This window comes from Tachypleus tridentatus, chromosome 4, assembly GCF_004210375.1.
Source record: "Tachypleus tridentatus isolate NWPU-2018 chromosome 4, ASM421037v1, whole genome shotgun sequence".
NCBI classification, from domain to species: domain Eukaryota; kingdom Metazoa; phylum Arthropoda; class Merostomata; order Xiphosura; family Limulidae; genus Tachypleus; species Tachypleus tridentatus.
The window spans coordinates 84,727,008-84,752,612 of record NC_134828.1 but is presented as its reverse complement, the minus strand read 5'-3'; the positions used below and the strand labels follow the sequence as shown (position 1 = coordinate 84,752,612).

Genomic DNA, 25,605 nt, shown 5'->3' with positions numbered 1-25,605 from the left:
ATACATTATTTTGCTGAAAGTGGTGTAATTATAATAATCTACTTTTACTCTTAATTCACACATACAAAAAATTCTTTAAGGAATGTGTCTGTTCTCATTATTATATTCTGAATCATCGTGTTGCTCTAAGTTCACGGTCTTCATTCTGAAAAAACAACAACATGTATTCATGCTTCGCTGAGTCAATTGCGGCTTTCCCCTAGGTGACACTTTCACTAACCAATCAGAATCAACAATCGTAGCGCCAATTGGAAAAGGTTTGACAATAGCACGGAGAAACTCCGGCCCCTCTTCGTCTGTTGACTTGAGAGCCTTGGCAATGAAAATAAAGTGAATCCACCGTACTGCCAAGGACTGTGGACAGTGGAAGGTTTTGGTTGCTCCCTCTATTAAATGAACTGTTAGAGCTCTCGTGTTTTAAATACTGCTAACTTCTGTGCTGTGAAGGTAAGTTTTGACCTCAATCTATACGCTATTTTAAGAAATCGTAAATTAGCATGTTAACATGGACTCGTCTGAGTTTGACCACACTCCGGAGTTGCTGAAATATGATGGGTCTCTTTTTTTCTGTAAATAAGAGCAGTGTCCATTATGACTATAATATTTCTGGACTCTGGTATTAGTGTCGAGACAAATTTTAAAACATGTAAAATGTCAAGGTTTTATTCATTTTTCGTTGATAAGTTTCAAAGAATAGAACATCTTTACCATTTGTTCACAACTGTAAGTTTTTCTACAATTGTTATGTAATTAATTTGTTTGTTTAAAGTTGAGCACATAGCTACAGAGTAGGTCATCATTGCTTTTCTTTACCATGGGTATTAAAAAGCAGTTTTTATCGTTGTAAGTCGGCAGACATGCCGCTGTGTCACTAGGGGCGCGATATAACAATGTAAAAATACTATAACATATAAGTGAACCAACATAACATGATATGCTCATCAATAACATGAATGAAACATATTGTGAGTGTACTTATAGCCCTCCATGGTAAATCTAAAGGCTCATAACGCAAAAAGCCTGTGTTTCGATAATCGTGGTGGGCATTGCATAAATAGCTTTGTACTAAACTACAAACAAACAAAAGTGAAGTTAAGGGATACAGTAACTGATATTCTGAAGATTGTAGTATTTTAATGTCATTTGTCACTGTTTCCCGGTGGCTTAGTGGTACGATTGGGTTTGGTTTGTTTTGAATTTCGTGCATAGCTACTCGAGGGCTATCTGCGCTAGCTGTCTCTAATTTAGCAGTTTAAGACTAGATGGAAGGTAGCTAGTCATCACCACCCAAGTATAACAGATAAACAATCCTACGTTTTGTTTACGAAATGGCGCTTCATCTCCCACAATATCTGTAGCCCGTAATGCCTGGACTGAGTCTTGTCAAAAAAAAAACAATTGACCTCCCAACTCTACCTAGACAACTGACCTTTAAATCCGCTTACAGCTTTGATTTCAGTTTTTCGAGTTTTATTGAAAGTCAAATGTTAAATTATTGCAAGAACGAAGTGACAGTTTTTAAACATTTTGACGAAGCTGATGTTTTATCAAATACACACAAATGGGAAACACTTAGGCTTTATGTTTTAATGACCTTGAATTCTACCAAACACTTAGGCTTTATGTTTTAATGACCTTGAATTCTACCAAACACTTAGGCTTTATGTTTTAATGACCTTGAATTCTACCAAACACTTAGGCTTTATGTTTTAATGACCTTGAATTCTACCCAAAGAAAGTGTGTTGACCATTAGAAACGTTTTTTGTCTTTTTATTTTAATATATTATTCTTCTTAACAGTAATAAACTCTACGTAAATACATATTCTGCTCTAATAGGGGCCTCTGACACACACACATATTTCGTACAAGGAACTTTCGAAAACGAAAACTGATAAATACACGACCTTGCAAGGAATATATTTTAAACTTAGAACTTATAATAATGAGGATTGTTTGTTTGTTTTTGAATTTCGCGGAAAGCTACTCGAGGGTTATCTGCACTAACCGTCCCTAATTTAGCAGTGTAAGACTAGAAGGAAGGCAGCTAGTCATCACCACCCACCGCCAACTCTTGGGCTACTCTTTTACCAACGAATAGTGGGATTGACCGTCACATTATAACGCCCACACGACTGAAAGGGCGAGCATGTTTGGTGTGAGGGGGATTCGAACCCGCGCCCCTCGGATTAGAAGTCGAACGCCTTAACACACTTGGCAATGCCGCGCCCTAATAATGAGGAATAACGGCACGTTGTTATTGGGACGCTTTATTATACTATATATTTTTCTCATCCCACTCAAGTCGATTATAGAATGTCTTCATTTATAAAATAAAAGTTTTTGCTTTCATAATTTCAACATAGCCATCGATAGCATGATTTACCTTTTTTGGTAGGTGAACAATATTTGTGAAACATGCTGTCGATGAGTTATTTTTTTTTATAAGTGTAGCTACAAATTGCTTAATTTCATTATATGTATTGTCCGGGTTATATAACAAACAGAAAGGCACATTTTCATACTTGTTAAACAAAATATTTGTGTTGGAATAAAAACCGTCAAAACGACAACAAAATTGTAATCTATATTCATAAGAGCAGTGCTTTTAAGCATGCAGCCATAACACAGTGACTCAAAGGTAAGCTTCAGAGCTGATATTACCAGGATTCAGGATTCGATTCTTTCAGCAGATCCATTGCTATTATGCCTTGTGTAACTCTGCACTAAAACAACAAACAACATTCGTAGATTCCATTAAACAACTAATGGGAGTTTGTGACACACTGCTCTTATTGAAAGTTGATAAACAGTTATTATCACTGGTCTACTACTATGTTGTTTGTAAAATATTTTAGTGTTCAAGGCTACATGTTTCCCAGCAGTTAACTTCCAACTATGCACGACCACATATAATAATCGTTATTCATGCAACTGTGATGTTGTGAGAAGACAGAGTGGTTTGACACTTGTAGCCAGTTTGAGCTGCAGGATATCAGTATAGAAATAAGAATGATTGTCGTTATATCTCTGTAACGTGTGGAGGAAAGCTCACTAAATACTTTGTTCTAACTGTTTTAACTTTCCCTCCCAGTGGCACAGCCGTATGTCTGCAGACTTACAAGGCTGAATTCTGGTTTCGATACCCGTGGTTGGCAGAACACAGATGTTCCATTCTGTAGCTTTGTTCAATTACAAACAAACATTTTACTTTCATACTCATTGTTTTTATTTTGTATATTTTCCTCCCTTATATGGTAGTTGTGTTTGCCAAAGTTAGTGTTTAATAATTTTAACTTGCAAGACCGTTATTTATACTTCTGACTAATTTGTTTCAGAATTCTAGGATGATACTGTGGACAAAAAACACTAGATGGAGTTGGATGAGCTTATTTTTGTCATTGTGTCTTTCAGTGAAAGGTATTTTTATTTTGTTTTTATTTCGTCGATTTGGGATTTTCTTCAGGAAAAGTAAAATGTGATCAACGTAAACTAGATTAATTACAGTGAAACAATTACTTGTTAAGACGAAAACCAGGTTATTCACAGGTAAACCAAAAGAGTTAACACTATCACTTTGTGTCATAAAAGTTTATAAACAAATATGCCAAGTTTAGAAAAGATTTACATCTCAGGAGGTCCTTAGACTTCTGTCATTTATGATAAAAAAGATTGTATAAAAAATGTAACATTACAAATAACTGTTGATTATGACATCGTGAGATTAAGTACAGTAACAGCACACATGTCTTTGAGAGTGTGTATTCTTACTCTGGCTATTTTTATTTCCAAGGTCAGTGTCAGACAGAAGAACGAGTGTTTATGCTAGGTTCGAACATTTCGCCCAACTTGTATGAATACAACTCTAGTCATAACTTATCGTACTGTGTGAAACACTGCCATCAAGATGAACATTGTCGCGCTGTGGCTTTCACCAGGAACGTTGGGAAAGATGTTCACTGTGTCTTAATGGGAGAATTTCAACAAACCAAGGGGAAGTGGGCTTTACCTGGAAATCACCGGATGTTATCTGGAACTACCCACTATTTACAAACTCTTTGTCTTAAAGGTCAGTGTTCCTGCTGTTCGAAGAATCACGGACTTTTGTTTTTCTTTAATCTTGGCGTTGAAAGACCTTTCCCAAATATTCTAATTTTTTATAAACATTATTAAAATCAAATTAAGTTATTATTATTAAAAAAAAAAAAGAGGAGACACACTATTCAACTATGGTTGTGAATTAAATAATGGTAAATGTTCACTATTACTCAGTACCAGCATCAGTAAAGCTTTGAGATATTTTTTCATTCATTTATTTATTTTTCAGAAGTGTGTGAGATGTTACTTGCAAGAGAGTGGGTTTCTGGGAAGGAACTCATAGGCTACGACCACAAAGTAATCCATAGTGTTTCTAGACACGAGTGCTTACAAGCATGCTTACAAGAAGTCAATTTTAAATGCAAGTCAGTGGAGTATCACGACTTTACCGCAGAGTGTCACCTTAGTCACAGTAATCGTTTGGATCAACCAGAATTATTCCAAAAAACTGAAAGTTCTGTAAGCTATTTGGATAACTATTGCTCACACTCTCCAGGTTTGTTTGTTGTTCTGTAATACTTCTTAAAACAACAACAAATATAACAGGAAAAAATAATTATTAAGCCTAATAGCATCGGTGTTTTCGAAAAGTCTTCTTACTCATGGATAATGAAATAAAACTAAAAAAACTTATGTGACATTTAATGATGCTATGCTGTGTTATGTGGTGATACAATTGTTTTTGTAGTTATTAAGATTAATTGCTAATATACAGATCTCATATATATATATATTTGGTTTTTTCATTCCAAAAAAAAGATAGTTTTCTTAATTTTCGAAGAATGATACGTAGAAAGTTGTGTTAAACAGTCAGCTCACATCTGATAACAGTTACAATAGTGTAGTTTTAAACAGTCAGCTCACATCTGATAACAGTTACAATAGTGTAGTTTTATTCAGTCGGCTCACATCTGATAACAGTTATAATAGTGTTGTCTTATACAGCCAGCTCACATCTGATAACAGTTACAATAGTGTTGTCTTATACAGCCAGCTCACATCTGATAACAGTTACAATAGTGTTATCTTATACAGCCAGCTCACATCTGATAACAACTACAACCGTGTTATCTTATACAGTCAGCTCACATCTGATAACTGCTACAACAGTGTTGTTTTATAAAGCAAGCTCACATCTGATAACAGCTACAACATACACACACATAGAAGTATACATATTGTTTAATCACACTCATAAAAGCTTCTAAACTTTGCCTTCAAATGTTTTGAGTTCTCAGTAAAGCATTAGAAGTTCGACAGGAGAAGCTTACATAAATCAGTGTTCTCTACATCGTCTGTTTGATATCGTGGCAATGAAACAGTTTCGAACAAGTGGTTAATTAACGTGTTAAAAGATCTTTCTCACAAACCAAAGAGATGCCACAGCAAAATTATTATCTCTTCATAGAGTTTCGAACATAGTTTTCCTAAAACAGATAAGTTCTCGATGCTCGTGAAAAAATGTATTTAGTTCCGATTGTTTAACTTTTCACAAACACCTAATTAATTGTTTTGTTATTCTACTTGTATAATCCTTTCCGTTCAGTCTTTGGTCACTATGTAAAAAATCTTACGTTTTTTACTAGACTTCTATTATCAGGAATTTGTGTGTGATTTACTATGACGTTGAAAATTATTTGACTAGAACTATTTTATTAAGTAACAATGAGAAATGGTTCTGCGTTTAGAATAACATTGATGACGACCTTGAATTAGTAATGTCACGTCTTCCGCTTGACATTAACATCACTTCCATTAAAATAAAACATATTACGCTCATTCTTTAGTTTTCCCGTTGCACTGATCTATTTTTTGTCAGTTATAAAGCAGAGTCAGAGTTTATTTCTGTATCTACTAGCATTAGTATTTAAATAATTTAAAGTTGCCGTGACTGTAAACATTAGAATAAAATCTTTGGACTTACTAATGTTGGCGATAAAGTTGAAGCTCTACTATTAGTCATTGTCTGAACCATACGGTATGAAAACTTATACTATAGTTACTATAGTTCACAGAAACGATTACGTTAGAGTTCTTCCGGCAATGTTATGTCTCTTATAATTACTATAGTGTAATTACGTGTAGATATTTAATGTTGGAGTATATAAGAAAAGTACAGCTTCGAGACTTAATTCATTATTTTGGCTACAAATTAAGGCGTGACTTTTGGTAATTGGCGAAGATTACTTTCTCTTTATGCTTCTACCGAATTTTGTGAGGACGGTAAGTTAACTGTTTGTTTTCTTTGTTGTTCTTTTATCCGTGGACAACTTGTACAAACAATAAACAGTTAAGGTCTGATTTGTTTTTTTACTTCGATGAGTGTTGTTTCCTAAAGATCATAAAACTTTATCATTTGAGATAATGTGTTTTTCTTTGCTGAATGGACATAAACTGTTTCTTTAATTGAAAACAAAAAAGAAAGAAACTGTAAATCATTAACACTTTAAAGAATTTTTCCATTTATTCACAGTATTCGTGCACTTCTATATCAAGCAGGTTATCTTAGCAACATGGTTTCCATGCAGTTTGAGCTGTCATAACAACATGAATTAAATAAGCCACGATTTGAGCTTCCATAATACCATGATTTAAACACATCACAGTTTGAACTGTCATAATACCATGATTTAAACACATCACAGTTTGAACTGTCATAATACAATGATTTAAACACATCACAGTTTGAACTGTTATAATACCATGATTTAAACACATCACAGTTTGAACTGTCATAATACAATGATTTAAACACATCACAGTTTGAACTGTCATAATACCGTGTTTTAAACACATCACAGTTTGAACTGTCATAATACCATGATTTAAACACATCACAGTTTGAACTGTTATAATACAATGATTTAAACACATCACAGTTTGAACTGTTATAATACCATGATTTAAACACATCACAGTTTGAACTGTCATAATACAATGATTTAAACACATCACAGTTTGAACTGTCATAATACCGTGTTTTAAACACATCACAGTTTGAACTGTCATAATACCATGATTTAAACACATCACAGTTTGAACTGTTATAATACAATGATTTAAACACATCACAGTTTGAACTGTTATAATACCATGATTTAAATACACCACAGTTTGAACTGTTATAATACCATGATTTAAATACACCACTCTTTGAACCGTCATTATGATTTAAATACACCACAGTTTGAACTGTTATAATACCATGATTTAAATACACCCTAGTCTGAACTGCCAAAACACCAGGATTTAAACAGACCTGTCATAACATTATCGTTTAAATACATCAAATAAAAATCAAGAACTGTAACAATATTTTTGCAGGATGAGAATCGAACTAAAATTGAGATTAATTTCGAAGAAAACTTAAGATGTGTTTATTACTCTATTGCTCACGATATGAAAAGTACTTCACCTACTTAAGTAAAATACACTAAAACAGAAATGGGTGAAACGAATCTGTAAGGGTATCGTAAGATACACTAATGAAAAATCTGTTGAAAACTATGGTCATATGAGTATAATACTGAGCTACTGGAAATCACTGTGCCTCATACCATCAAAAATCAGATTATGTTTATCTGGATACGTACATGTTATACGAGAACTTAAACTAAGATATCACTGTTTTCATAATTAATCAGACATGTGTCTTACCTAAGCTAAAGTATTATCATTTTCTAAGTTAACCGAAGATATATCTTACCTTTTCTAAACCATCATTGTTTTTATACATTAATCACCCATATAAGTCTTAGCACCATTTTCTTGATAAACTATAAGTCTTAACCAGAGTAAGTATAACTTTATAAGTCCATCGCACATTTGTTTTACTTCAACCAAACCTATTACGAGCTTTTAAACTTTTATTTTCAGATTTTATCAATAACAACGCGTCAAAGATTGTTGTGATAGGTAAAGTAGACGATCTTCGTAACCTCATTGGTCAACAAAGATCACCTGCCGGTGTTTGTGGCGGTCTCTGTTTTCAAAATCGCAAGTTTTCTTGTCAGTCTGTTTTGTTTGGCCATGGAAAAATCGATACTTATTGTGGAGTTATTCTTATGGATAATGACGAAATCCACAGAATATCCAGAATCTCAGAAACGTCCAGAAGTCACGACAATCAAGAAGCTTCCGGAATATCAAATACGTCATACAGAAAATTTAATGGTTGGTTGACATTATCTTTCTAATAGCACTGACCCTAATATTACAAAAAATATATAAAAAGTACATTGTACAACTTCAGATGAAATGAAACTTTAGTATTCATAAAACATGAATTATGACATTTAATTTTCTTAAGAAAAAATAAGTTATAGGTAAAAGACTAAGCTATTTGTTTGAGCAAGCCGTTATCTTGTTTGGTGCCGTTGTTTATTGCTGTGTTGTTCTTTTTTCATTAATATTGTAGTAAATAAATGTAGCTATCAGTCAAAAGACAGTGGATAAGTAAAGACAGCGTAATGTAACGTGAAATAAGCAGCAAGCATACACGTTGACTTATATGTCTAATCATGTTTACCATTTTAGTAATGTCAATTGTTTTTCTTGGGCTTAACAGGTTGTGACCTTATAGATGTTCATTTTGAGCTAATGTCAGGTATTTACCTGGATATTGTTGCCTATAAAAGTCTCAATGAAACTACTCCGGAGAAATGTTTAAACGTTTGTCGAGTCGATGCTATCTGTCATTCTGTTAACATTGACTACCGCAAGAGAACATGTTACTTCAATAAGAACGTTCTAGATTCATCAACAGAGTATTTCTTGAAGAACAACGGTAGCTTCAACTATTTCAAAAAAATATGCTTGTCAGGTAAATAACTTATATTGGTATGATTCATATTAACTTTTTTCTTTTAAATCATGTCAGTACTCATCTGATTCACAGGATACATCATTACACAAACTCAATGTAAATAACATTAGTTTTGAAACAACAAACTGAAACTATTGAGAATATATTGCATATGATTAATTTGTTGAGTTTATATATATATATCTACTGTAAAATAATACCTTAAAATTGAATATATTTTCACTTCTCATCACGGTCAGTTTGATTTTGATTTAATCACCCATATACTTTTTTACGTGAGAAAACACCAAATAAGCGAAAAGGAACTAAAGAACCGGGCTTAAAATCTAGGACTTGTGCCTAACAAGGCTATTGCTGTATCATGTAACTAAGTGTACCAACCAGTCGCTTTTGTTTTCACCCAAAATACGTTTTGCTGTGAGTGTAAACGTCATACTACGTGATGTTACTGTGATTATCCATGTGGTGGGTTGATTTACCATCATCCAATCAAATTGTACAAATCTATCTCGGACTTGAATATATTATTATTACTGTTATTTTAAATTTTGTTGTGAATTAATGAAAGCAGACTTTCTAATACAAACTTTTTATGTAAAAAAAACACCGATAATTGAATAACAGATTCCGGATTTTTGGACAAACGTTTTGTTAAACTTAATAATTTTAATTTTATTTGGTAAAAGTTTGTGCATGGCTGTTTCCGCTTATAACTGGCGAACTGCTAGACCAATTATTACCAACCGTAACATATATTCTTAGGAATGAGGTAGAAAGTTAGCATATAGATATGATCCTCAAATTAATCATCGGAGAATCTTTACGTCTTCCTCTCGATTGTCATCAAACCTACCATGCACTCTTAGGTCCTTTTTTGGGGTGTTCATTGGCGGTCAATGATTGCAACTGTCCCACTATTTCACTTCCGAGGTCCCATATGCCTTCCCGTGTTTGAGATACGTCAGCTAATAGTATATGATTTGACACGTCTGACTGGAATAATAATACTTATTAACACTAAATTTTTATTTTTAGAAATTGTAAATCTTTAAATGTGATCTTAGAGAATTAATTTAAAATTGTTTTCAAATATCTAGATGTTGACGTCATTTACAAAGTTTTTGAATCGATGGTATTTTTTCAAGGCGACTATATGCATGTTAATTGTTCATATCGATTCAATAACACCATTTTTGAAACAATATTTTTAGCACTGTTACGTAAAGATATAAAACTTTTTGATTATTTTATGTGCTATATAACAAACTGTTGCTGCACCACGTAACATACATCAACTTTTATTATTTCTTTTTCACCTAACAGGAGCTAGTAAATGCAAACGACAATGGGCTTTTGAGAGAGTCAAAGGCAAAGTTATCGTTGGTTATGTTCAGAAAAAACTAATCGTTCAAACAAAATCACGCGAAGAATGTGAGACTGCTTGTTTACTTCAACAAAATCTTGTGTGTCGGTCAGCCGAATTCGACCATAGAAAGAAGGAATGTCAGCTTAGTCCCTACAATAGGTTCACAACAACAGATAAAAACTTTAAACTACAGCCCACGAAACAGGACATCGACTACTTAGAAAGCAATTGTTTGAAAGGTAAATTATCACGTTGAATATACTTTGAAACAAGCATGCATTTGAACATATTATAAACAAAGATAACATTAGTAAAAATTTATTTTACATTTCTACTATTGTTACAGCCGCTTTGTTACATATACAATATATGGGACTGATTAGCTGTAAAAAAAACCTAAAAAAATTAAATGAGAAGTGGGAAGTACTGAACTATACCGGAATTTTCATGTAATTGTTTGTAGTTGAGTGCAAAGCTACACAATGGTCATTCTATGCTTTGCTCATTACGGGTATCAAAACCCGTTTTTTAGTGTTGTACTGCTGAGCTACTGGGTGGGGAGGGGCCGAATTTTCAATTACAGAATAACGTGCATGGTACTCTTATAACACGTGTTTCAGTGAAGTTTGTTCTTTGATAAAAAATAACAAAATATTAAGAGTAAATTTTTCTAAATATCGTTAAACTACAGAAACTTCGAATTAGTATGAAACCAATTTAGGCAAATTCTAATGGGAATAATTATTAATGAATTTCTGTATATAACACCTGATGACAGTCAGTGTGTTTAATTTAATTTTTTATTGGTTTTAGAAATCGCTTCGCACTTTTAAGAAATAAGACAACCTTACTTCTACAGTGAGATATGATTTTAATCAAAGTTACGGTGCTATTTCTGAAATATGGTTCAACTCATTCTGATTCCTTGAATAATTTATCAAATTACGCAGCAGAGGTTCAACTAACAATTTGTTCAGTAATAGTTGTTACAGTTTCTATTTCTTTGTGTAACGTCTACCAGTTTGAATAATTAGTTCTTGTTCGTTGATACCTCATCCAGAACCTCGCAGCTTCTGCAATACGAAAGAACACCATCACCAGGGGTCACTGTTAGCAGATCAAGTTAGCTCGGCTACTACTCAAAATGATTGTCTGAATTTGTGCTTGAACAACATGAACTTTATTTGCCGTTCATTCAGTTTTGATAGACAGTCTGCGAGATGTACATTAAGTCATCATACACTGTCATCATCACCAGATGGAGCCATAAGTCAGTCAGTTATGACAGATATTTATGAAGTGTCAACGTGCTTTGACGGTAAGGCGTATTTTGTAACTTTCAATTAAAAATTAACATAATTGTATCTGATTCTTATATCAGAATTGTTCAGAGATAGGCACGAAATTAACGAAAATTAATTTTGAAATTACTTTTAATTTTTTCCAGGCTTAACATACAAGTAACATCTAATCTCGAAAGTAAGAATACTGTATGTCCTGTAGTGTTACAGTTTATAAGAATTTTTCTATAGATACGTAATTATTAGTTGCAACTTACAGATACATTTTGTATGTCATTTTATGAACTTCTAATTAACCCTTTCTTGATAGGAATTAATGTAACAAATCAGTGCTGATCTTAAGTAAATTATATCCATATGTAGAAAGTGATAAGCACTTAGGGTCTACATAGTCCTTGGTGTAGCTTTGCGCAAAACTTTGCGGGAAATTCAAAAGAAACCAAACCAAAACAAATGGTCTATTGGTTTATATACAAGGATTTTACAAATTTACAAACTATACTGAGTAATTACGACGAGCAAATTAACTCCGAGTCAAAACTAGTACACCTCGTTTAAGCTAGCTAGCTTCGTTGGCCTCATTCCGCTTACAAATTGACTTTTTACCGACGAAGATGTTTGATGTCCTCGCAAAAATATTAGCATCAGAAATTAATTCACTGAAGTTGAACTGTTTGTAATGCTTGAAATATGTAAAAGTTGCTAGTCAAATTCTGTAAGTTTTCCGATTAATAAGTGTTGATCACAATTACAGTTTACAAGGCTTATTATATACCGACTGTAGATAACCGATAATAATAACTGTCTCCCGGGGCGTTTGTTTTATATTCCAATAATGCAAGATTCTTGAAATTTCAAAAATGTTCGAAAACACCCTAGCGTTTTCGTAAAACAAATGCTGTTGATTCTTGTTCTCGAGAATCTTCTACAAATTTAAAGAGCAGGCAGGACTTACGCAATACACATCCAACACTATATATCATATGCATCAAACTGAAAAACACATTGATATTAAAATAAACGTATAACAGTACATCCGTTACAGTAGCTTAATTCAATATTGAATGTAACTGAGTAAAAAGTTGTGACATGCGCATTTTACATATTCGTAGTGACAAGATTAATGTCAGACACAGCATTCTACGATAATATTAAAGTAATGTGTTTCAAGGTGAACGACCCTGCAATGTTAAACAATAAATTATTTGTATTATATTCTTCAATAATATGATAACAATGTATTCTACATGAGTCGAATGCCTTTAAAATAATGTGATGGTAATGAGTTATACAAAAACTCGTGAATTGTAAAAATAATTAATCTTATATGTCATTTAGTTATATAAAACTAATACGTTTTACAATAACAAGAAAGTAGTAAGTTGATCAGTTGCTTTTGTATGAAGACATCATAATCAAAATGATAAGAATTTTTAAGAAATCTTTATTTGATGGCTTTACATGTGTTTCCAGTTATATATGTCCCCCTGTGGATCAGCGATATGTCTTCGGAGTTACAAGGCTAAAATTAGTGGTTCGATTTTCCTTGACAGACACAGTATATAGCCCGATATGACTTTGATATAACAAAGCACACACATACACATATTGGGTTCGAATCCCCGTTCCACTAAATATGCTCGCCATTTCAGCCATGGAAGCGTTATATTCCATCGGTCAATTCCACTATTCGTTGGCAAAAGAGCAGTCAAAGAGTTGACGACTAGCTGCTTTCCCTCTAGTTCTTCACTGCTAAATTAAAAACACCTAGCGCAGATAACCCTTGTGTAACTTTGCGTGAACTTCAAACCTAACCACTGAAATACTACAAACACCAATGAGTTCCAAAATTACATGATGCTAATAAACTGAACAAGTTATGTGTAAAAATGTTATTCCAAAATTACGTAAGGCTAATGAACTGAACAAATTATATGTGAAGACGTTATTCCAAAATTACGTGAGGTTAATGAACTGAACAAATTATATGTGAATACGTTGTTCCAAAATTACGTGAGGCTTATGAACTGAACAAGTTATATGTAAAGATGTTATTCCAAAATTACGTAAAGTTAATGAATTGAACAAGTTATATGTAAAGATGCTATTCCAAAATTACGTGAGACTAATGTGCACGTTTTACAATATAAGATGATAGCGTAAAAAAAATGTTTTCTATTATGTTAGAGAACGTGATATACAAGGACATATTAGCTGGGGAACATCAGCTTCCCATTATAACGTAGCTATGTGGTCGAAATGGGGGGAATGATCTCGGAAAAAAATTACACTCAGTATTTCCTTAATACCTAACGTTTCTTTATTATACTGAACTGTTAAATCATTCATTTATTTCCGCATCAGTCATTTAACTGCCTTTCGTCCATGATTGTATAATGAACTTATTATGCATTCATCTTATGACGAAAATAGCGCATTAATAGCGGAAGAAAAAAACTGTTCTGACACCAAAGACAGTAACACATCGAGCATGTAAATATGTATGAGGTAATTTATTATAATCAAAAACTTCTCACAACCTTATCGACGTTTTCCATTGATTGTTATGCACGTGATGTTATACGTATTTTCACATTTTGTACTCTTACTAGGTATCTTTCTGTACAAACCTAGGGGTTTTATTCGTGTCGTAAATTTATCATCATTTATTACTATTAAAGTAAAGAAGTGGACAATAAACCAGTTCACTCTGCTTGTTAATATTTCAACAAAGACCAAACAGTTTTCTTGTGGACACTGTAATTATTGTCGATTTGATTTCGCATGCAAACATTAAATACAGAGGGCGCTGATGACGTGTTTAAAAAATTAATTTGTTCGCACAATACTCCTATCACTGCTGGATAATTTATTGTGGCAATCTTAGGTATAATTAGCATAAATTACAGGTTGTTCACATTTTTATGTGCACATCTAACTCAGATATGATTATAACACAACAACAGTATGTCTTAACTTTTGTAATGTAACTTTTCGAGTTTTTAAGGAGCAAACAAACGCACACATGAACAAAAGCAAAATATCGTAACTGCTGTTTTATAAAACTAGAATCAACATCAGCAGATAAATTGAAATGTATATTAATATTTTTGATGCTATTCTTCGATGAGGTTTAAAACATCAATAACACTTGTCTGTAGGCGTTGCTGCAATTTTCACTAGTAAAACAAAGTGTGTTTCATGTATATTATCTTATATTCAAATTATCAACAGTAATATAACTTTTACTGATAAGACTGAAAAAATTAAAAATACATGCAAGTATGCGAAAGATGGATGAATAGAATATTATTAGAAGTAATTCTTTTTTTTTCTTGGTACACAACTATGATGGATTATCTGCACTCTGTCCATCGCGAGGAATCCAACACCGGACTTTAGCGTAGAAGTGCTGCTGACCTATCAGAAGATATCATTAGTTGTAGCCTTTAGGCTTATTTTCTTTGAAATTCAATTAAAATTGCTGGTTTTCTAATTTTAGAAGATTTCTGCTTGTTAGTTATTCCCAGCATCTCTGGTGTCTTAGCTGTAAGCTTGAGGGTTTATAATGCTAAAAAAATGGATTTGATACCCGCGGTTAGCATTGGGCAGATAGCTTTGTGTTTGAAAATTACTAACAAACAATCACTGCACAACTCTCTTTTTTGTTATTTATAGCTAAAAAATAAAAAAAACGCTTCTAATCAACAAGGCCCGGCATTAACAGATGGTTAAGGCACTTGACTCGTAATCTGAGGGTCGCGGATTCGAATCCCCGTCACACCAAACATACTCGCTCTTTCAGCTGTGGGAGCATTATAATGTGACGATCAATCCCACTATTCGTTGGTAAAAGAGAAGCCCAACAGTTGGCGGTGGGTGGTGATGACTAGCTGCCTTCCCTCTAGTCTTACACTGCTAAATTAGGGACGGCTAGCACAGATAGTCCTCGAGTAGTTTTGCGCGAAATTCAAACCAAATCTAATCTAATCAACAAATATTGACAGTAAAAAGACTTGAAAGCAGACAACATGTGACTAATTGTTTATTTCTACACATGATAATGTATGGTTTATGAATGTGAAAAACAAAACAAACTAAAAGCTCAAAAGTTGTTCTATATTGTGTTTTAAGGTTTTATATTCAGAGTGCTTAACGATTTTTTCAAAGTATGATACCTTTTTCACATGTTTTATATATCGTGTGTTAATATTTTCACACGTACTTTCCTAGATGAGACAAAAACGATTCTGTTGCACGTCTGTCGATATTAGGCCTAGCTCAGACAGCCTCGGCATGGCCAGGTGGTTAACATGTTGGCTCCCGATCCTATTTTGCCAATACTTTCCAGGATCTAGGAAAGAAATGTTGTCCTGATGTCCCACTATTATCTGTATATATGGCCATTTTGTTCCAGCCAATAAGTGGCCATTTAAAAAGAAAATGGAGAACGACTCACCAGTGGTTCGTGTGGGTCTTACTGGAATACTATTACACCCCACCGGTGGGTCGTGTGGGAACCAACGTGTTAAGGCATTCAACTCGCAATCTGAGTTTCGTGGATTCGAATTTCCGTAATACCAAACATGCTCGCCCTTTCAGCCGTAGGGAAGTTGTAATGTGACGGTCAGTTCTACTATCCGTTGGTAAAAGAGTAGCCCAAGAGTTGGAAATGGATGGTTATGGCTAGCTGCCTTTCTTCTATTCTTACACTGTTAAATTAGGGACGGCTAGTGCAGGTGTCCTTCGTGTAGCTTAGCGCAAAATTCAAAAAACGAACAAAGCTATCTCATATATTACCCATAACTATAGTAACAAGTATTACTTTAGTGTATAAGCAGAAATGTATTGAGGACTGGCAGTGTTTAGGTGTTTACAACTACCTGGCACCAACAGACATTTATTAATTTATTCACTCGAGACAAAGTCTTTCAATTATACCAGATTTCCTTGCAATAGTTGAATATATGGTACTTAGTGTAAGGTGTGCCCCAACTCTGTGGACAGAGTGCAGATAACTTATTATGTTATAGCTGTGCGCTAAAAACAATATTATTTATAATTTTCGTACTATTTTAAACCTTAGGTAATTTATTCTATAAATAAACAGCAGTATAATGAATTTATGAATGGTTCATACGCGCTATTGATGTCTGCATGTCATACTATTTTCACATACTTCCTTGTTAAGCATCTAAATATATAAGTGTTAGTACGAATCTTTTGTGTAATAATTTTTCGTGTGTTAACGTTCCCTCTATTTGCTTAAGAGAATTCTCATGTTATATTTTATTTTCTGAGTCAATGGATAATGGAATGAAGAAATTACTTGTGATTGTATCACACAAATAAGTCAAAGTTTTATATAATGACAAGTGTACTATTATGGAAGCCATCATGCTGGGTAAATAAAGTTTGGAGATGGGTTGTATGGATAACGAAGGAAAGTTTATAAGAAGTACCAAATGTACGACGTTTCGAGTACCAAATGTACGGCGTTTCGACATTGTCGTCATCGTATACAATCAACTTGTCGAATCGCCGTACATTTGTTACTTCTTATAAACTTTCCTTCATTACCCATTCATGCCGTCTCCAAACTTTGTTTTCTAAAAGCGGGTTCCTCCTCATCATGTATTGGGTAATTTATTGATTTTGGGTCATTTCCAACAGAAACGCTAAACGCGATTACATGTTCCAATCGTATTGTATGGAAACAAAATAACATTAATAACTCTGTCTAAAAATGCTATTAACAATGAATTCAATTTCAACATTGAAAGTGCATTGCAAGAACTTACCAAAGAGGAGATACCCGCGATGGAGCGATATGAAGATGTTACAATTAATATTTCACAAAATGAAAATAAACGTTGTTCTGCTGGACGGTACATATACAATAGTTATAAATTACTTTTGACAACAAAAAAAAACGTTGTGAATAGCTAATGTTATATGAAATTTTCATCAGGACCTTTGCATGTACACAATCCACTGATATATTTATCGATATATAGACAAATACAGATATGGTTTGAATAATACACAAATATAAACCAACCAATGTATATGGTAAAGTTCCAGCAATTGTATTATACTCAAATTTTAACTGAGTTATGAAAATCAGTATTTCGTTTAAAAATTATAATAATGATAGGAGACTGCAGAAACAATTGGATAGTTGTAAAACACCTTATATGTATGTTTTCTAACTATCTGTATGAATCTTTTTAAAATTATCGTGTGTATACATGCTTATCATGTACGCTACTGTGCGTTAATAATGGACGTATCTTTATGCAAAGTACATATCAAGATACGAACAATGCTTACTTGGAATATGAATTGGCACAGTTTAATATTTATTGAGCAATATTTCGACCCTCTTTTGAAGCTGTTTGGAGGCTGATACCAAACATATAATGTGTACTGTGTAATGTTGTTATGTATCAGTCGGCTGAAGACAAATCCAGAAGATAAGTGGAAAGTTTGCCCAATAAGTATTGAGAATGAAGGTCAGCTCCGATTAAGTTATACTTCACCATTAAGTCACTCATGCTTCGATTGTATATATTATACTAATACCACAAATTAACTCAAAATACTTGATTTAGGAGTTCAGTTTGGTTCGTGTACATTTTACTAGTAAAGTAAGTTCAATCATACACCATAATAATAAAGAAAAATACACGTTATAAAAACTAGCTTAATTTCTAAACAATGTAATGATCAGTAATGAAAAGATTATAACAAAAAAGTAATTTTTCTTTCTCTCATGCACCACGATCGTGATTCTAACAGAAATATCTAGCAAAGTACAGTAAAAAAAAAAAAAACATCACGCAACAAGAAAATATGTATCTTCTGTTTTTACTTAATTTGTGCCCAGCATGGCCAGATAGTTAAGACACTCGATTCATAACCCAAGGCTCGCGGGTTCGAATCTCTGTCGCACTAAAAATGCTCGCCCTTTCACCCGTGGGGACGTTACAATGAAACGTTTAATCCCACTATTCGTTCGTAAAAGAGTAGTCCAAGAATTGGCAGTGGGGGGTGATGACTAGCTGCCTTGCCTCTAGTCTTACACCACAAAATTAGGGACAGCTAACGCAGATAGCCCTCGTGTAGCTTTGCGCGAAATTCCAAACAAACCAATTTACTTAATTTATTAAGTGCGTGACCTATGTTTGCGATGCCGTTTCCAAAAAGAATTTTATGTTTGTGTAACAACAAAAGACCATTGAAAGTTTTTTTCAAATTGTCGTATATTTACACACATAATTATGTTTCCACATAGAGAAATACTATTTTTCTATTGTTTCTTCGAAACATATTTCAATCAATCTCCATTTTTCATTTTTTAATTGAATGACTTAAAACTTGGTTATATCTTTGTCTAATACGCCAAGACTTCTTTTCATTTTTTGTTTATGTCTTTTTAAGGATTTAGGAATCAAAGGTAAAACATCCCCAAAATGTATATGTTTGTGTGGTGTTTTTGCAGCAGTCGAGATGAAAATTGGAACAGATATAAGACTCTGTGCACAAAACACATTGAAATACAAAAACATTTGAAGTTGCCTAATTTGAATCTTTTTTACAGAGAATTATAGACCACAAAAAACATACCTTTCAAGATTTTTGGTCAATGACTCGGATGTATTTTAATCAATATATTTGGAGTTTCGTGAAAGTCTTTCTTGTCGCGGTAATTTAGACAGTTTTCAATTTTTCTGTGTATTCACAGTTTTCCTGGTGTCAAAACTGCCTTTATTAGGATTACATGGTGGAGATAAGTTGCATTCATCTCTGAATTTTAATTAGTATTTAATTTCTGTCTTAGTGATTAAGAATCCTCGTAATAAACTTTTCTTTTAAAATATTAATGGCTTATTGTTTGTAGTTAAACTTTTTTTTTAATTTTCAGTGTCTGTGGATTGTCATCCATTTTTTATGAATGTGACCGTTTCAACAAATGTCGTTTTTAAAGGAAAAATATACACTAAAGACAGAGATACTACATGCTTCGTCGATGTACATAGAAGTTTACAATTCACTCTCCCTGTCCTTCTGAACGGTAGTCAGTGTGGAACAGCTAATGAGGTAAGAATCAACGTTTTGTGAAGAAATAAAAACCTAAACTTTTCCCACTAAATCAGTCTCTTTGCTAAATAAACGTGAAATAACAAGTTCTCAGAAACTCCATCTAGTGTAAACTAGGAAAAAATGACTGCTTTCAGTCAAAAAAATAAAATATTCGTCTCTTCTTTCTCCTTTCTAGACAGGTTATAAGGTTTTTTTGATCAATGTTGTTAATTCTACATAAATTTAATTCCAGTTATCAAGGAATCTAGGTATGTGGAAGAGTAATAAATTTTTGTTTATTATGGATCTCATTGTTATAGAAGTTGTTCAGTAGAGAATGAAACATTTCCTATTAATGATTTTCAGAGTGACTTTTATAGTAAGGTTTGATTTAGTGCTCTATAATTTCTTGGTAACTGCTATTTGTAAGTTCCATGAGCTAAAAAGAAATTCAGTTATTTTTGTCTGTATTGGTTGTCGGTGTATATGCTACATCCAAATAAATTTGGTTACTGTTGCTTGGTTATTATTAAGTACAAACTACAACAACGAGCTATCTATGGTGTACCAACCACGGGTATCGAAACCCAGTTTTTAGCATCTTAAGCCGACAGACTCACGGATGAGCCACTTGGGGTGAGGGGGTAGGAAGTAAGTATTCATGTGACTTAAAAATGTAGCCTTCTTTTAAAGTTTCTGAACACCAATACGTAAACGATTTAATGGTAAAAAACAACAACTGCTTTATGAGGTTGTTAAAGAAATGTTTTGATTGTCATTTAACTTTTTTAAATGTATACTGTTATTTTTTATACATTGTTGTATTTTTCTTATATAAACACTTCCTATAGAACCAGCCATATCTTTCATTTTTGTAGATTTGAATATTTATAATTTTTCGGTAAACTTATTACGCACCAATATTTGCACTGGTATCATGAGTTGTTTAAAAAAACGATAAAGAAAACATTCATTTCATTGAAGAAAAAGCCACATCTATGTGTTCCCAAACATATTCAATTGGACTTTTAAAAATCGCCATATCATATGATAGTTTCTGTTCACCAGACTGTGGTCCAGTTGTCTTTAAAATGAGTGTACTAAATATAATATCACAACTTACTGAAAAATGATATCGGAGAAGCTTCGCAATTGAGTACTTGCTTCTGACGTTTTCATATTCCTGAAGTTTTTGTAAAGCAACACACAACCAAAATCTATGTATATTTAATTGTTGGATGTATTTTTGTGTTGTTTTCAAAAGAACGTTGCCTCTACAACCAGGGTATAAATAAACCATGTCACGAACTAATCACGTTAACCTGAAGATGACATAAGAAACGTTGTTCTCTACTTTATTTTAATAAAAGTTTTACTACTCACACCAGTCGTCTTGAGATACATTTTTACTTTAAGTAGATTCTTGTTATCACGAATCACGTTAGCTGTTCTGAGAGTGAAACCTAGCTGCAACATGTGTAAGTGTCATATTCCTCGGAGAGTTGCGCTGTAAATAGGAACTGTCCTTACAATGAGTATTGGTTTGGTTTGTTTTGAATTTCACGCAAAGCTACTCGAGGGCTATCTGCACTAGCCGTCCCTAATTTAGCAGTATAAGACTAAAGGGAAGACAGCTAGTCATCACAACCCACCGCCAGCTCTTGGGCCACTCTTTTACCAACAAATAATGGATTGACCGTCACATTATTTGTTAACGCAGCTAAAAGAGTAAGCATATTTGGTGTGACGGGGTATTAGTAGTAAACTAGACTATTAGTTTAGTAACTATGAATGGGCATTATTCAGATCACTGTGCGAAGTCAAAGACCTTTCTCCGTGTTCACGATGGTGACCTTGGGAAGGTGAGGTCAGGTGCATTCCTAGACTCGCATATAACTTGAAAATATTGTAGTTACTTTACCAATTATGTATGTATGACACAAATATGCACAAATATTTTCATTGGAAAATGTTTTTATGTAAAAATGAAATAAAATTTACAAGAGATTTTGTACCTTCTGACCTGAACGGCAATTTATACGTCCGTGGGTTAAAATAAGTTCAAAAAGCCTTAGAGTTCAGATGTAGCCTTCCCCAATATTGAGCCAGCTAAAAGCATCCTCAACCTTAATAGCTTTGTTCGCTTTTAAACGAACAACGGGGTTGATTATCTGTTTTATACCATGCTTACACCTGAAAATATGTGTCCAGCGGTATTACGTTTCAAAACCCGGATCTTTCTTGAGTTACAGCCTATGACACCAACAACTACAGTCCACTAGGCTTAGACGGCTCCATTATAAGAGAGTAAAGTGACTGGAATATCACTTTTTTCTAACTTTTGAAAATTATGATTTTTTTTTTAGAAACAGCAAACAAGCGTTAAGCAAAACAATTATTGTTAACCAATTAAATTAGTGTTTGAATTTTAATAAATGTGTTATTTTTATAGGCTCAGAACAGCGACCTCTGCTGTAGAATTATACTCGTCTATTACTGTGCTTTATTCTTTGCAGAGTTTAAGAGCTGAAAATAAACATTTTGTGTATGTTTGTGTGTATGTTTTTTTATAGCAAAGCCACATCGGGCTATCTGTTAAGTCCACCGAAGGGAATCGAACTCCTGATTTTAGCGTTGTAAATCCATATAGTTATCGCTTTACCAGCAAGGAACTAAACATTTTGCATGTAACATTACTCACTCATCAGGAAATTAAGTTGTTGAAACTGGTTACTATAGATTTATATTAATCCGAAAAAATGGCAAGGTTAAAAAATTATACTAGTCCTATTAGTGGGAAGAGATAGGTTTGTTTGAAACTGATACTTAGCCGAAGAATTATTCCAATAGCACCGCGTATGTTATTTTGGAAGTTTGACCTCCACACGTTTTCGACCACTGCAAATCAAATAAACCCAACATAACCATAGAAAACACTCAAATACTAAATAAAGAAACAAACATAAACAAACGCAAAATTAAAGAAGCCTTACTAATTCAACAACTCAAGCCCAAAATAAGCCAATACAAAGGAACACCTTTACACCTATATTAATAAATATAATCGAACATCTAAGCACGCTCTATACATTCCTACACTCAGTTACACAACCCCCTTCAAACATGTGGTCACCTATCGGTCAGTTACCTCTTCCTTTCTTTGTGAACCAGACGATAACCGAAGAAGGTCGAAACGTTGTTCGCTCCTCTACATAAAAAATTTTCTCAACCCAAACCAGCCCTTTTTGCATATATATTTTAAGGCAAAAGCTAAAACAAGTTTAGTTACATAACTCGGTAAGAGTCGTATGTTGTGTTCTACGATCTTTAATGTAGAGATTATCGAACGTCGCGTAAAAGTTATTGATTTCGATAATATAGCGAGCAGACAATTTAGTAATAAACATATAAATAGTGTGAGATGGGCTGGAAAAGAAGACATACAGAAAAATACAAAGCAGATGAGAAAAAAAAATCAAGTAAAAGAGACATTCGGACAGAGAATGGAGGCCTAACGATTAATATAGGCCTAACAGTTGATATATATTAGGGTGAGATTAACAGGGTGAAAAGAGATAAGAAGAAGAACATATTTCGTCAAATAGAGTTCTAAAGTAATTGCACATGCCTGTGCACACATTAACAAATGGTAGACGTTGGTAGTAGGCCTATATGAGAAAAGCAGAGAATTATTGAATGTTGGCCTAAATACGAAAAAGGAACAGACGATTTTGAAAGTATAGGATACAACCATGGGAACTCGACGAAACGTAAGTGAACTATGCTCAAATAGTTTGTTGATAGAAATAGAGAAAAGAAATTCGGCTTGTCAACTGGAGTTCTAAAGCAACTGAATAGGCGGAAGTGGGGTATTAGTAAAAAAAAAGAAGAAATATGTAGTGTTTATGATCAACTACATCATAAATAATTTGTTGTTCATACGCTTAACTAGTCCGGAATATGTATATTAGTTTGAAAACAAGTGAAGAAAGTTCTGCTTTTCCATTTTTTTTGTTTCGAATTTATCGCCAACAAGTCACAGACACCTATGGTACAAGAATTCTAAGCCCAACAACACAGTATATATTAATACTATTAAAAGTATAAGTAAAAATCTTTAATTGACAACTGGCGAACATAAGATAACTTAACACTGACATTTTACTGAGTATCACAGACCTGCAGTTTCTAATGTTTCATTTGCTTACTAGAAATAACGTAGTCATTGTATGAAAGAAGATAGCGTGGCACACCGAGTATGACACAGACCTGCAGTTCATAATGTTTCAATTTATTACTAGAAATGGCATGGTTATTATATGAAAGAATATTATTTGTATGACACACCAATTATTATACGAATCTATAAATTATAATATTTAATTTGCTTTGCCAAGCATCAACTTGGTCAAGTAACAAATATTTAACAACTCTTTCTGTTGCTTTTAACTTTCCATTAATCCATTACATCTGTGAGGTCGCCTCTATGAAACGTTGTTTTTTACAGCACGTATAAACTTACCCCTGAACCATTCAACTGTATTCTTGTATCTGAAAAATTTATTCACCTTCTGATTACAGTTATTGCAACAGAAACCATAGAGTTTATTATCCAGAATCAGTTGGACTAACCGTAAGAATACTTTGGTTCGTGTATTTTCTATATCTGAAGTTTGTGGTATCCAGTCAGTTTTTAATTTACTCTCAGCCTTTTCGCTCCTCTGTGTGTGCATTATTTTAGAACTTAAAAGTTCAGAAGTTTGTATAATCATCATAAAATTGTTTGCATTTAAATGTGTATAATCTTCATATGCGTGCAACACTTGTGTTATTATTATGTTGGTATACATGATAAAACTCAGAAATCAGGTCGCATGAATTATATGAAAACTGTGGTCACTCCTAACTGAAAGTTATGTTATAAATGTCTCTTAGGGTGATAGTCGCCACTAAAACGTTGGGGTCTTAGTTTTAAACCTTGTGTTCTTTAACCTATTGCTTTATTAAGTAAGAATATTATGGTATACTTTGTTCATATCTTACTCGGACTATTTAATTTCTGTACAAACGTGATTTTTGCGTTAAACGTACGTGACATTAAAAGTCATCTGTAAAATTAACTATAAAAATAAATGCAACTAATTAATGGACGACGTGTATGTCGATTTTGATTCGAATTTTCCAGTCATACTATATTGTAAGGATTTTATAGCCATTATGAATGGAAATTTTGTGAGGGTTATTTTTAATGTCTGTAGCTTACATTTACAAAATTTTTTTTTAAGTAAAAATGGTAGATAATTAAAATCTTTCTATTTTTAATTGTAGGCTGAAGGCAAATTTTCTAATGTTTTAATAATACAAAATAACGACAACGTGGTTACAGCAAGTGACAAAGCTGTTGGAGTTCAGTGCACGTTTCAAGTTGGCAATAAAACTGGTGGGACAGAGCTAAACATCAGGTAAGACTAGAATATTTTTGCCAAGCCTTCTTCTTGTGTTGAAGCGCACTCCTAGTGCTTTGACGATGTTTGATGTTTCCGACATACTGGGACGTTTCTTTCGAAAGTGCCAGAAGGGGCCAACGCCCATAAAATATCAAAAATCTTTTACATTTACTACTACATTATAAAAATATTCGTCTCATACGTCATTAAAACTTTAGTATCAAAGTAATGAAAAAAAAGTTAAACTTAATGTTCTTGAAACACCTGAAACGTTTCTGTATACACTTAGGCCTTCAAACATTTTAATCAGTTTTGGATAGACTAGGCCTTGAAACATCAAGATCATTTCTGTATAGACTAGTCGGTGAAATATCTTAATCAGTTCTGTGTAAACTAGCTCTTAAAATACCTAAATATTTTTTTTTATGGTCTAGGTCTTGAAATACCTAGATTAGTGTTTTATTGACTAGGTCATGAAACATCT

General features: G+C 33.3%; 1 pseudogene across 1 annotated transcript in view; it reads left to right on the top strand.

The window, feature by feature from the left end:
- Positions 1–329: 329 nt before the first annotated feature.
- The window catches only part of LOC143249597 (uncharacterized), a 41,614-nt pseudogene continuing 16,338 nt past the window's right edge, over positions 330–25,605 (top strand). Inside the window, exons 1-10 of the transcript XR_013027856.1 lie at positions 330–447; positions 3,338–3,419; positions 3,793–4,068; positions 4,327–4,593; positions 7,974–8,270; positions 8,665–8,919; positions 10,246–10,527; positions 11,349–11,606; positions 19,517–19,692; positions 25,003–25,136. The product of XR_013027856.1 is annotated as an uncharacterized LOC143249597 (transcript). The remainder of the gene's footprint in view (positions 448–3,337; positions 3,420–3,792; positions 4,069–4,326; positions 4,594–7,973; positions 8,271–8,664; positions 8,920–10,245; positions 10,528–11,348; positions 11,607–19,516; positions 19,693–25,002; positions 25,137–25,605) is intronic.